Source organism: Lucilia sericata, unplaced genomic scaffold, assembly GCF_015586225.1.
Source record: "Lucilia sericata isolate MDLA Ls3-8-SP2 unplaced genomic scaffold, ASM1558622v1 Contig000207F_arrow, whole genome shotgun sequence".
In the NCBI taxonomy this organism is placed as follows: Eukaryota; Metazoa; Arthropoda; class Insecta; order Diptera; family Calliphoridae; genus Lucilia; species Lucilia sericata.
In genome coordinates, this window is record NW_023994235.1 from 150,748 (window position 1) to 164,059 (window position 13,312).

A 13,312-nucleotide genomic window follows, 5' to 3' on the forward strand; every position below is an offset into this window, starting at 1 on the left:
AACTAACTAACTAACTAACTAACTAACTAACTACTAACTAACTAACTAACTAACTAACTAACTACTAACTAACTAACTACACTAACAAACTAACAAACTAACTAACTAACTACTAACTAACTAACTAACTAACTACTACTACTAACTAACTAACTAACTACTAACTAACTAACTAACTAACTAACTAACTACTAACTAACTACTAACTACTAACTAACTAACTAACTAACTAACTAACTAACTAACTAACTAACTACTACTAACTAACTAACTAACTAACTACTAACTACTACTAACTAACTAACTAACTAACTAACTAACTAACTAACTAACTAACTAACTAACTACTACTAACTACTAACTAACTAACTAACTAACTACTAACTACTAACTAACTAACTAACTAACTAACTAACTAACTACTAACTATCTAACTAACTAACTAACTAACTAGCTAACTAACTAACTAACTAACTAACTAAATAACTAACTAACTAACTAACTAAGAAGACGAATTTACATTAAAGTTATTTATGCAGAATTTTCTCGTAATACAAGTTATCTTCTGAAGGGGACTTTTCTTTGGGTCTGCGGTCATATTAGGCCCGATCAGTACGAAAATCGGCATTATCATTCATCTTCCTGAACCGATTGGTTCGCTTTAAGGGGCGTGTAGGACCAATATTTTTGGATGTTACAAACTCTCCCCACTTTAGTGGTGTAGGGTATGAATAGGGTATCTGATCGACCAAGTCCTACTTAAATTTCTTACTTCATTTTATTCTATAATGTATTATGATTTTAATAAGAATTAAATTGTCGGTTGTCTACAAACCTAAACAAGCGTATAAATGTTATATTGTTTTGGAGAAATGTATTACTGAAACAGAGGCAATAATTTAAAACTGGTGCGTAATAAATGAACATAAATGTTTTCTGTTTGTTTTCTTTTTTCAAAATCAATAATATACAATGTTTAGGTATGTAAATGACATTGATTTTAATTAACAATAGGTGACATTATTGTGCAGTTAAATTGTGATAATAATGTTGTAGTCATACTTTACTCTATGTGGTAATACTTTACCACACATTCAATTATGAAATTAACACAAAAGGAAATTCAGAGATTCGTTATAACAATTAGAGGTTTTGTATGCGTTATAAAGTTTTGTGGTTTTAGAGGTTGTGTCTTTGAAATTTCATGGTAAATATGTAATAGAAGCAAATATATTGAAATTTCTTTAAAGTTCTTAAATATAAGTTTAATTTATGAATTCTCTCCTATTTTTCTTGAGAAATTTGCTGCAATTTGCATAACATTAGATTTAGCTCAATTGACCTTTGACCTTTTTAATGTACTTATTTAAACTTAATATCATAGGAAAACTTTTAAATGCAAATTATCTAAAACAGTTTGTTAAAAAAGGCTAATTTTTCAATAATGAAAACACCTCAAATAGAGTTGTAATAATTCTAAGAAATGTCTTGTATTAGAAATTATTTACCTTTTTCTATGGCATATTGTCTGACAGCTAAAAAGCAATAGAAAAATCTTAATTGTTTGGAAATATATGAACAGTAGGTATGTAAATAATTGAATTTGTATTGTTGAGAAAATATTTTTATGAAATGAGTAAAATTTAAGGGGTCCTGTTCCCTGCTCTGGAAATTGAGTTTCACTAGAAAATTACGCAACCCCATTTTCATTTCAGTTGGCTTTGTTTATGGTCTCAATAGACATACATTTATGGAAATTCTTTCTTAGCTTTGATAAATAAACATTGAATTGAGTTAATGAACTGTAGACTTGTCTGTCAGTTACTGAGACAAAAACCTCTGAGATCACTTACAAATGGTCTAAAATCTATGCATATGATGGGTTTAAAATAAATAAGTAAACAATCAAAAAAAAAAAGTAAACTAAATATTAGATAGGCAGTTGTTTGTGATGAAATTTATTGTACTTGAGAATGATTTTAAATAACCAGAAATTTTAGAACAAAGATTTTGCGAATTTTTTGTAATGAAATAATTAATTGATTTGATTATCAACCGGTCATAGGCAGAGAGTAACAAATGAATCCTCTGACTAGTTTATTTTGCTCTCTACTCATGCGTCAGCTTGAATATGTGCACATGAAAGCAACTGAGCTCTCCACATAATATGTAGTACATAAGCCTCTCATACCAACAGTAATGCCAATTTGACGTTTTTGAAATGGCAATTGCGGAAAAAATGCGTTTTAGCTGCTAGCGGGAAATTTGATTTTAGTCTAGTCTATAGTCTAGTTTATAGTCTAGTCTATAGTCTAGTCTATAGTCTAGTCTATAGTCTAGTCTATAGTCTAGTCTACAGTCTAGTCTATAGTCTAGTCTATAGTCTAGTCTATAGTCTAATCTGTAGTCTAGTCTATAGTCTAGTCTATTAGTCTAGTCTATAGTCTAGTCTTTAGTTAGTCTATAGTCTAGTCTATAGTCTAGTCTATAGTCTAGTCTATAGTCTAGTCTATAGTCTAGTCTATAGTCTAGTCTAGTCTATAGTCTAGTCTAGTCTATAGTCTAGTCTAGTCTATAGTCTAGTCTATAGTCTAGTCTATAGTCTAGTCTATAGTCTAGTCTATAGTCTAGTCTATAGTCTAGTCTATAGTCTAGTCTATAGTCTATCTATAGTCTAGTCTATAGTTTCTATAGTCTAGTCTATAGTCTAGTCTATAGTCTAGTCTATAGTCTAGTCTATAGTCTAGTCTATAGTCTAGTCTATAGTCTAGTCTATAGTCTAGTCTATAGTCTAGTCTATAGTCTAGTCTATAGTCTAGTCTATAGTCTAGTCTATAGTCTAGTCTATAGTCTAGTCTATAGTCTAGTCTATAGTCTAGTCTATAGTCTAGTCTATAGTCTAGTCTATAGTCTAGTCTATAGTCTAGTCTATAGTCTAGTCTATAGTCTAGTCTATAGTCTAGTCTATAGTCTAGTCTATAGTCTATTCTAGTCTAGTCTATAGTCTAGTCTATAGTCTAGTCTATAGTCTAGTCTATAGTCTAGTCTATAGTCTAGTCTATAGTCTAGTCTATAGTCTAGTCTATAGTCTAGTCTATAGTCTAGTCTATAGTCTAGTCTATAGTCTAGTCTATAGTCTAGTCTATAGTCTAGTCTATAGTCTAGTCTATAGTCTAGTCTATAGTCTAGTCTATAGTCTAGTCTATAGTCTAGTCTATAGTCTAGTCTATAGTCTAGTCTATAGTCTAGTCTATAGTCTAGTCTATAGTCTAGTCTATAGTCTAGTCTATAGTCTAGTCTATAGTCTAGTCTATAGTCTAGTCTATAGTCTAGTCTATAGTCTAGTCTATAGTCTAGCCTATAGTCTAGTCTATAGTCTAGTCTATAGTCTAGTCTATAGTCTAGTCTATAGTCTAGTCTATATCTACTCTAGTCTATAGTCTAGTCTATAGTCTAGTCTATAGTCTAGTCTATAGTCTAGTCTATAGTCTACTCTAGTCTATAGTCTACTCTAGTCTATAGTCTAGTCTATAGTCTAGTCTATAGTCTAGTCTATAGTCTAGTCTATAGTCTAGTCTATAGTCTAATCTTATCTAGTCTATAGTCTAGTCTATAGTCTAGTCTATAGTCTAGTCTATAGTCTAGTCTATAGTCTAGTCTATAGTCTAGTCTATAGTCTAGTCTATAGTCTAGTCTATAGTCTAGTCTATAGTCTAGTCTATAGTCTAGTCTATAGTCTAGTCTATAGTCTAGTCTATAGTCTAGTCTATAGTCTAGTCTATAGTCTAGTCTATAGTCTAGTCATAGTCTAGTCTATAGTCTAGTCTATAGTCTAGTCTATAGTCTAGTCTATAGTCTAGTCTATAGTCTAGTCTATAGTCTAGTCTATAGTCTAGTCTATAGTCTAGTCTATAGTCTAGTCTATAGTCTAGTCTATAGTCTAGTCTATAGTCTAGTCTATAGTCTAGTCTATAGTCTAGTCTATAGTCTAGTCTATAGTCTAGTCTATAGTCTAGTCTATAGTCTAGTCTATAGTCTAGTCTATAGTCTAGTCTATAGTCTAGTCTATAGTCTAGTCTATAGTCTAGTCTATAGTCTAGTCTATAGTCTAGTCTATAGTCTAGTCTATAGTCTAGTCTATAGTCTAGTCTATAGTCTAGTCTATAGTCTAGTCTATAGTCTAGTCTATAGTCTAGTCTATAGTCTAGTCTATAGTCAGTCTATAGTCTAGTCTATAGTCTAGTCTATAGTCTAGTCTATCTGTCTAGTCTATAGTCTAGTCATAGTCTAGTCTATAGTCTAGTCTATAGTCTAGTCTATAGTCTAGTCTATAGTCTAGTCTATAGTCTAGTCTATAGTCTAGTCTATAGTCTAGTCTATAGTCTAGTCTATAGTCTAGTCTATAGTCTAGTCTATAGTCTAGTCTATAGTCTAGTCTATAGTCTAGTCTATAGTCTAGTCTATAGTCTAGTCTATAGTCTAGTCTTAGTCTAGTCTATAGTCTAGTCTATAGGCTAGTCGTATAAGTCTAGTCTATAGTCTAGTCTATAGTCTAGTCTATAGTACTAGTCTTATAGTCTAGTCGTAGTCTAGTCTATAGTCTAGTCTATAGTCTAGTCTTATCGAGTCTAGATTCAGTCCTATAGTTCTAGTCGATAGTCCTAGTCTATAGTCTAGTCTATAGTCTAGTCTATAGTCATGTCTAAAGTCTAGTCTATTAAAGTCTAGTCTATAGTCTTAGTCTATAGTCTAGTCTAGAGTCTAGTCTATAGTCTAGTCTATAGTCTAGTCTATAGTCTTAGTCTATAGTCCTAGTCTATAGTCCTAGTCTAATAGTCTAGTCTTAGTCTAGTCTATAGTCTAGTATACAGTCTAGTCTATAGTCTAGTCTATAGTCTAGTCTATTAGTCTAGTCTATAGTTAAGTCTATAGTCTAGTCTATAGTCTAGTATATCCAAAAAAAATCCAAAATGCACAGATTGCACAGTTTGCGATGCTTCTGAACGTTTATATGAAACCCCTCTCCTTCTATATCGTACCCTATCTACATCTCTTTTCTTTCATGTCTCTCTCTTCCTCTCAATAAGATGTTTATTATTTGTTTTTATTTAATTTATATGTAGATTATTTTCCCAGAGTTTTAGGTTGCTCCTTAACTTTTTGCCTAATATGTATATTGTCACTTAATATAAAGAAGATTGTCAAATATGTTTTCTGTTTATGAAACGAATTATTTTCTTGTCAAACAATGCAAATATTTGTATGACCTCCCTAAACATAGCTAAGGTTCAGAAACATTTAAAAATATTCAAAATCTTAAACTTAAATGATATTTTATACTTTTACAAGATAAATCTAACACTCTTAACCTTCAACTATAGTAATCTTAAATTACACATATATTACACTTAACCCTAAAAGATACATCGTTCATTATAGTTTAAATACGAAATAGAACTAGAGGGCAGACATCGAACCATGTACAAGTACTTTGCTATAGTACTTGAGCAACCTATCCACTGACCCATTGCATAGCTTCGGAGATTCCTCAGAAGTATCACCTTCATTAACAACCACACAGATTGAAAGGAATGGATGGAACCTAACATTCTCTACCCGCGATAGGTCCTCACGTGGTACAAGATAACTTTGGTTCTCTGAAGAGACTATATCGAATTCTGTAAAGTTCCATCAACACACAAGCCTGTGAATTTTAAATAAATCCACCCCAAAATAAATTACAAACCTTCAGATTTATGTTAACACTTCACTCCATAACATTCCCTCCAACAAATGAGATTTCTTGTCTTATAAAATTTCCACAAATTCAATTTATTTATTGTCTCAAAAACAAACAAACAAGACACAAATATTACCCCAAAGCCACAATTTCACTATTATTATCGTTTTCTACTTTTAGTGGAACAAAAGGTCAAGCGAAGAAATAAAATCACACATGAGGTTGAGAACAAATAGAAGGCTTATAGTTGACACTTTAAGGTGCGAGTACATAAACGTGTACTACATATATGAATGATGACAGAAGGCCAGAAAACAAGTTCAAGGTTCAGGGCAAACGAGGTCAAATAACAGTAACATCAATGACACATGAAAAATTAACAACTCAATATTGGATCTGTGTAAGTACTATTTTCTCCTACTGCCAAACCCATAGACATACATTCATTGCATGGACTCTTGCGGATGGGAATGAATATGTGAAGGTTTGGGATTTATTGACAGGTAAATCACAGTAAAATAAATGACCAAAACACGCAGTAACCAGAAAACTCAAGCAACTCTAGGAGCAACAGTTGTCGTGCAATAATGCATTACAAAATTGCAAAAGAATGATAACAAGGAGAAATGCTACGATTACTACGAAAATAAACACAATGCGGTGCAATAAGCCTAGGATAATGTATGATGTTAAATAAGAAATAACTGTGCCTGGTGGGACTCGTGCAGTACAGTGGAGCATACGGAACTAGTACTAAACTATACTAGAACTGAACTAGAATTAAAACAAGAACAGAACTGAACTGAACTAAACTGAACTAGAACTGAACTAGAACTAAACTAAACTGAACTAGAACTGAACTAGAACTGAACTAGAACTGAACTAGAACTGAACTAGAACTGAACTAGAACTGAACTAGAACTGAACTAGAGACTGAACTAGAACTGAACTAGAACTGAACTAGAACTGAACTAGAACTGAACTAGAACTGAACTAGAACTGAACTAGAACTAGAACTGAACTACAACTGAACTAGAACGGAACTAGAACTGAACTAGACTGAACTAGAACTGAACTAGAACTGAACTAGACTGAACTAACTGACTAGAACTGAACTAGAACTGAACTAGAACTGACTAGAAACTGAACTAGAACTGAACTAGAACTGAACTCGACTGAACTAGAACTGAACTAGAACTGAACTAGAACTGAACTAGAACTGAACTAGAACTGAACTAGAACTGAACTAGAACTGAACTAGAACTGAACTAGAACTGAACTAGAACTGAACTAGACTGAACTAGAACTGAACTAGAACTGAACTAGAACTGAACTAGAACTGAACTAGAACTGAACTAGAACTGAACTAGAACTGAACTAGAACTGAACTAGAACTGAACTAGAACTGAACTAGAACTGAACTAGAACTGAACTAGAACTGAACTAGAACTGAACTAGAACTGAACTAGAACTGAACTAGAACTGAACTAGAACTGAACTAGAACTGAACTAGAACTGAACTAGAACTGAACTAGAACTGAACTAGAACTGAACTAGAACTGAACTAGAACTGAACTAGAACTGAACTAGAACTGAACTAGAACTGAACTAGAACTGAACTAGAACTGAACTAGAACTGAACTAGAACTGAACTAGAACTGAACTAGAACTGAACTAGAACTGAACTAGAACTGAACTAGAACTGAACTGAACTAGAACTGAACTAAACAGAACTGAACTAGAACAGAACTGAACTAGAACTGAACTAGAACTGAACTAGAACTGAACTAGAACTGAACTAGAACTGAACTAGAACTGAACTAGAACTGAACTAGAACTGAACTAGAACTGAACTAGAACTGAACTAGAACTGAACTAGAACTGAACTAGAACTGAACTAGAACTGAACTAGAACTGAACTAGAACTGAACTAGAACTGAACTAGAACTGAACTAGAACTGAACTAGAACTGAACTAGAACTGAACTAGAACTGAACTAGAACTGAACTAGAACTGAACTAGAACTGAACTAGAACTGAACTAGAACTGAACTAGAACTGAACTAGAACTGAACTAGAACTGAACTAGAACTGAACTAGAACTGAACTAGAACTGAACTAGAACTGAACTAGAACTGAACTAGAACTGAACTAGAACTGAACTAGAACTGAACTAGAACTGAACTAGAATTGAACTAGAATTAAACAAGAACTGAACTAGAATTATGCTAGAACTGAACTAAAGCAATGTCTGGTGGAATCTTTCGGTGTTTAAAATTAAAACAGTACAAACAACAAATATTTCGTTCGTTTGTCAAAATAACATTTTTTCCGGATTTCTTTCTTCTTGAGCAAAAATTGTTTGCCCTTATTGCTCTACTGTTCAATCACCCTTGTTATGATGACGTAAATTTACTGCATTCATTGAACTGCAGTATTAAAAAAGCATTTATTTATTTCTGCATTATTATGAGGTGATGAAAATTAATCTTTCATTTTGTACATTAGATTAAATTGAATGAGAAAATAAAAATAATGTATGTACACGACACATACATAGATATAAAGTCGATGAACCTCCTTTTTCTTGCATGAAATTTATGTAAATGATGTTTATTTATAAAAACAGCAATAATTCGATATCAAAATTTGTATACATATAAACAACTGAAAAACAAGTAAGAAAGTATAGTCGGGCGTGGCCGACCATATGATACCCTACACCAGTTATGAATATTAAATGTGATTTACTTTTCATAATAAAGCATTTATCTTCAATATTCCCTTGTTCCGATACATTTAAGCAATTTATGGATGAAAAACTAATTTTCTGAAAGAGGCTTTATATGGGGGCTAGGGGCAAATATGGACCAAGCCCCGATAAAATTTTGTGAATATATTTATATTTACATAATATTTTTATTGTGCTGAATTTTATTGCGATATTTGTGTTTATAAGTTAATTTGGGACATTCAAGTAATTTTCTGAAGGGGACTTTGTATGGGAGCTAGGGTCAAATGGGGCCCGATCTTTATGAAATTTGGCAGGGTCCATCAAGACTTCTATAAAACTTAGTTGTGCCGTATTTTATCGAAATATCTGTATATCTTAGAAGCCCTTTTCGGGGGGTTCTGTTCTATGGGGGCTAGGTGAAATAATGGACCGATTTTAACCATTTTCAATAGGCTTCGTCCTTGGGTCAAATAAAACGTGCGTGCCAAATTTCATCCAATTATCTTGAAAATTGCGACCTGTACCTTGCGCACAAGGTTTACATGGACAGCCAGCCAGCCAGACGGACGGACGGACGGACGGACGGACATAGCTTAATCGACTCAGAAAACGATTCTAAGCCGATTGGTATACTTTAAGGTGGGTCTAGGACGAATATTTTTGTATGTTACAAACATCAGCACAAATCCAATATACCCTCCCCACTAAAGTGGTGTAGGGTATAAAAATTAAAACAACATTACAACCTTGACACTGGGTAAAGCGTAGGTATTCATCCAGTTCTTGTCGGACTTCAGAGTGTGAAAAAATGTAAAGAAAAACAACTTCCAAGCCATGCATGTGACTTGTTACAAAAGGAGCATTAATCCTATACTCAAAACAAAATAAATAATTTTGTTATTATAGTGCAGGGTCTGCGCTGTTATTTTTGTATTGCTGAATTTTTTGTAATGTTTTTCTTTGCAATTCTGGTTTCTTTGCCTAAAAATAGCAAAGCAATACACTTTACCTTAAGAACAAATAAATCTTTTTTTTATATAAAAACATTTTAAGATTATATTAAGAGTTCTTAACATCACACCGTCCTATCCCGAAAATAATTGCTCCTAAATCTGGTGGTATGTTCCATTTAGGATACCTTTCAAAAAGTGTTCTGGATAACCGGCCTTCGGCAGGACGTAGGTGTTTTAGAACTGATCTAGAACTGAACTAGAACTGAACTAGAACTGAACTAGAACTGAACTAGAACTGAACTAGAACTGAACTAGAACTGAACTAAAACTGAACTAGAACTGAACTAGAACTGAACTAGAACTGAACTAGAACTGAACTAAAACTGAACTAGAACTGAACTAGAACTGAACTAGAACTGAACTAGAACTGAACCAGAACTGAACCAGAACTGATCTAGAACAGAATTAGAACTGAACTAGATCTGAACTAGAACTGAACTAGAACTGAACTAGAACTGAACTAGAACTGAACTAGAACTGAACTAGAACTGAACTAGAACTGAACTACAACTGAACTAGAACTGAACTAGAACTGAACTAGAACTGAACTAGAACTGAACTAGAACTGAACTAGAACTGAACTAGAACTGAACTAGAACTGAACTAGAACTGAACTAGAACTGAACTAGAACTGAACTAGAACTGAACTAGAACTGAACTAGAACTGAACTAGAACTGAACTAGAACTGAACTAGAACTGAACTAGAACTGAACTAGAACTGAACTAGAACTGAACTAGAACTGAACTAGAACTGAACTAGAACTGAACTAGAACTGAACTAGAACTGAACTAGAACTGAACTAGAACTGAACTAGAACTGAACTAGAACTGAACTAGAACTGAACTAGAACTGAACTAGAACTGAACTAGACTGAACTAACTGAACTAGAACTGAACTAGAACTGAACTAGAACTGAACTAGAACTGAACTAGAACTGAACTAGAACTGAACTAGAACTGAACTAGAACTGAACTAGAACTGAACTAGAACTGAACTAGAACTGAACTAGAACTGAACTAGAACTGAACTAGAACTGAACTAGAACTGAACTAGAACTGAACTAGAACTGAACTAGAACTGAACTAGAACTGAACTAGAACTGAACTAGAACTGAACTAGAACTGAACTAGAACTGAACTAGAACTGAACTAGAACTGAACTAGAACTGAACTAGAACTGAACTAGAACTGAACTAGAACTGAACTAGAACTGAACTAGAAATGAACTAGAACTGAACTAGAACTGAACTAGAACTGAACTAGAACTGAACTAGAACTGAACTAGAACTGAACTAGAACTGAACTAGAACTGAACTAGAACTGAACTAGAACTGAACTAGAACTGAACTAGAACTGAACTAGAACTGAACTAGAACTGAACTAGAACTGAACTAGAACTGAACTAGAACGAACTGAACTGAACTGAACTGAACTGAACTGAACTGAACTGAACTGAACTGAACTAGAACTGAACTGAACTAGAACTGAACTAGAACTGAACTAGAACTGAACTAGAACTGAACTAGAACTGAACTAGAACTGAACTAGAACTGAACTAGAACTGAAATAGAACTGAACTAGAACTGAACTAGAACTGAACTAGAACTGAACTAGAACTGAACTAGAACTGAACTAGAACTGAACTAGAACTGAACTAGAACTGAACTAGAACTGAACTAGAACTGAACTAGAACTGAACTAGAACTGAACTAGAACTGAACTAGAACTGAACTAGAACTGAACTAGAACTGAACTAGAACTAAACTGAACTGAACTAGAACTGAACTAGAACTGAACTAGAACTGAACTAGAACTGAACTAGAACTGAACTAGAACTGAACTAGAACTGAACTAGAACTGAACTAGAACTGAACTAGAACTGAACTAGAACTGAACTAGAACTGAACTAGAACTGAACTAGAACTGAACTAGAACTGAACTAGAACTGAACTAGAACTGAACTAGAACTGAACTAGCATTGAACTAGAACTGAACTAGAAAGAAATTAATTCCCCGTTTAGTTAACTGAAGTTAAAACAGTTTCTTTCAAGTTGATGTTCTAGCTTTGGATAGGGTTCTTTAAAAATTAGTCTCAATATCGTTCCAATATATAACCTAAAGAAAGCTTTATTCCTAAATTAATAGCGGTTTGAGTAGAATCAAATACATACATAATTGAAATGTTAATGTTCGCTTAATGGCCACAAGCAATTGTCTGACATAAGAATTAATCAATTCTGTAATTAATTATATCATATTTATAGATTTGGATGTTATAAGTAAGTCAAACAATTCCAAGAAATGAAAACATATCTAGAGCTAAGGGAAATGTTAAGCTAAGAAAGGTGGTAATGTTTATAAAATAAAACATTGAATCGATATACTCGCTTATCGAATTATTATATTCTAATAAAAGATTTTTATATATTCTCAAAATGTCTCTTATCCTTTAAAGGGTTAATGTTTAAACATGACAAAAACCAACAAAAAAAAAGAGAACCTAGAACATTTTAACAACAGTCTAGCATCCAAACAAGTTTAAGGTCTTCGCAGAAAAATATATAAACATAAACAAGAAATTCTTTAAGACCAAATAAAATTTTGGTATAAATAGTCAATGCTAAACCTTAACTAAAGTTAGTATTAAAAGATAAACTCAGATTTAAAAGACTGCAGAAGAATGTTGAAATTAGTAAGGATTTAAATAATATATTTAAAAGTTAAATAATTTTTAAAAATAAATGCAATAGGTAACTTTTGTGGCCCTGGTTAGTTTGGTGGCTTCAGCTTCAATCTCAACTCCCCTATTGGCCGAATTGGAACCACAACCTTCCTTTAGCACCGGCAAATACTAAACATGCGGGCTAATGTGGAGGCTTTAACGCCCATATTTTAAAAGTACCCCACTAGTGGCGACAGCTGCCAATTATACCCTCAACACTGACCACCGTACATCATTTGCCCTACGCTTACGCCTCAAATTATGTGAGTATTTTAAAGGTATTATGTGATCATTAATAAATATTTTAAATTAAACTCACCTTCTTTACAGTTGACTTATGCTTCACCAGCTGAGATTTCTCATTATAGAGTAGCTTACTGATCATTGAATAATTTGAAAGCTTTGTTGTGGAGACTTTTTTAATGAAAATAGCACACGCGATCACTACATAAAACGAAACACTTTAAACTTTTAACAAACAGCCTAAAAGAGAGCAAAGAAAAATATTGTGAATTAAATTCAGTTCAAAATAAAAAGCTACAATAAAAGATTTTTAAAGCTCTTGATTAATAATGTGTATGTTTTTACTTAAAAATTGTTTCAAATTTAGTTTCAAAATTTATATTTTAATTAAATTTTTTACTTTAAAAAATTTAATTTTTTTATCAAAGAAAAGAAAAAGTAACTCTCTCTTGTTGTTATCTTATATTTATTTTCAAATCATTTCCATTGTGGTTTTCTTTCTAAAAGCAAATCAACAAACATCTTTCAATTACTGTCATTCATTAGAACATATCTAATAGTTCTTCTTAGTCTCCAGTCGTTATTTTACTACGACCTTATACTTAATACTCGTCCGTCCATAATGTTTTCTTTTCAGTTATTTTACAAGTATTTTTCACAACAGGACACATTATCTAATTTATATTGAGAAAAAAGTAAAAGAAAATAATAATGATTTTGCAAATTATATGAACAATAAGAGTATTTTCCTTAGATAAAATTCTATTTGTTTAGGAATTGTACTTTCAATCGGATTCATAGAAATAAATTGTTTTTAGGGGGTATTTTATATGGAAAAAAGAAAAAGGTTATAATTTATA

The 13,312-nt window shown here is 32.6% G+C and overlaps 1 long non-coding RNA gene across 1 annotated transcript; it reads left to right on the top strand.

Annotated features, from left to right (window-relative positions):
* Positions 1-12,129: 12,129 nt before the first annotated feature.
* On the top strand, positions 12,130-12,698 carry LOC119602088. The gene is made up of 3 exons (XR_005231309.1): positions 12,130-12,179; positions 12,238-12,472; positions 12,540-12,698. It is a non-coding gene; the product is annotated as an uncharacterized LOC119602088 (long non-coding RNA).
* The last annotated feature ends 614 nt before the right edge of the window (positions 12,699-13,312 follow it).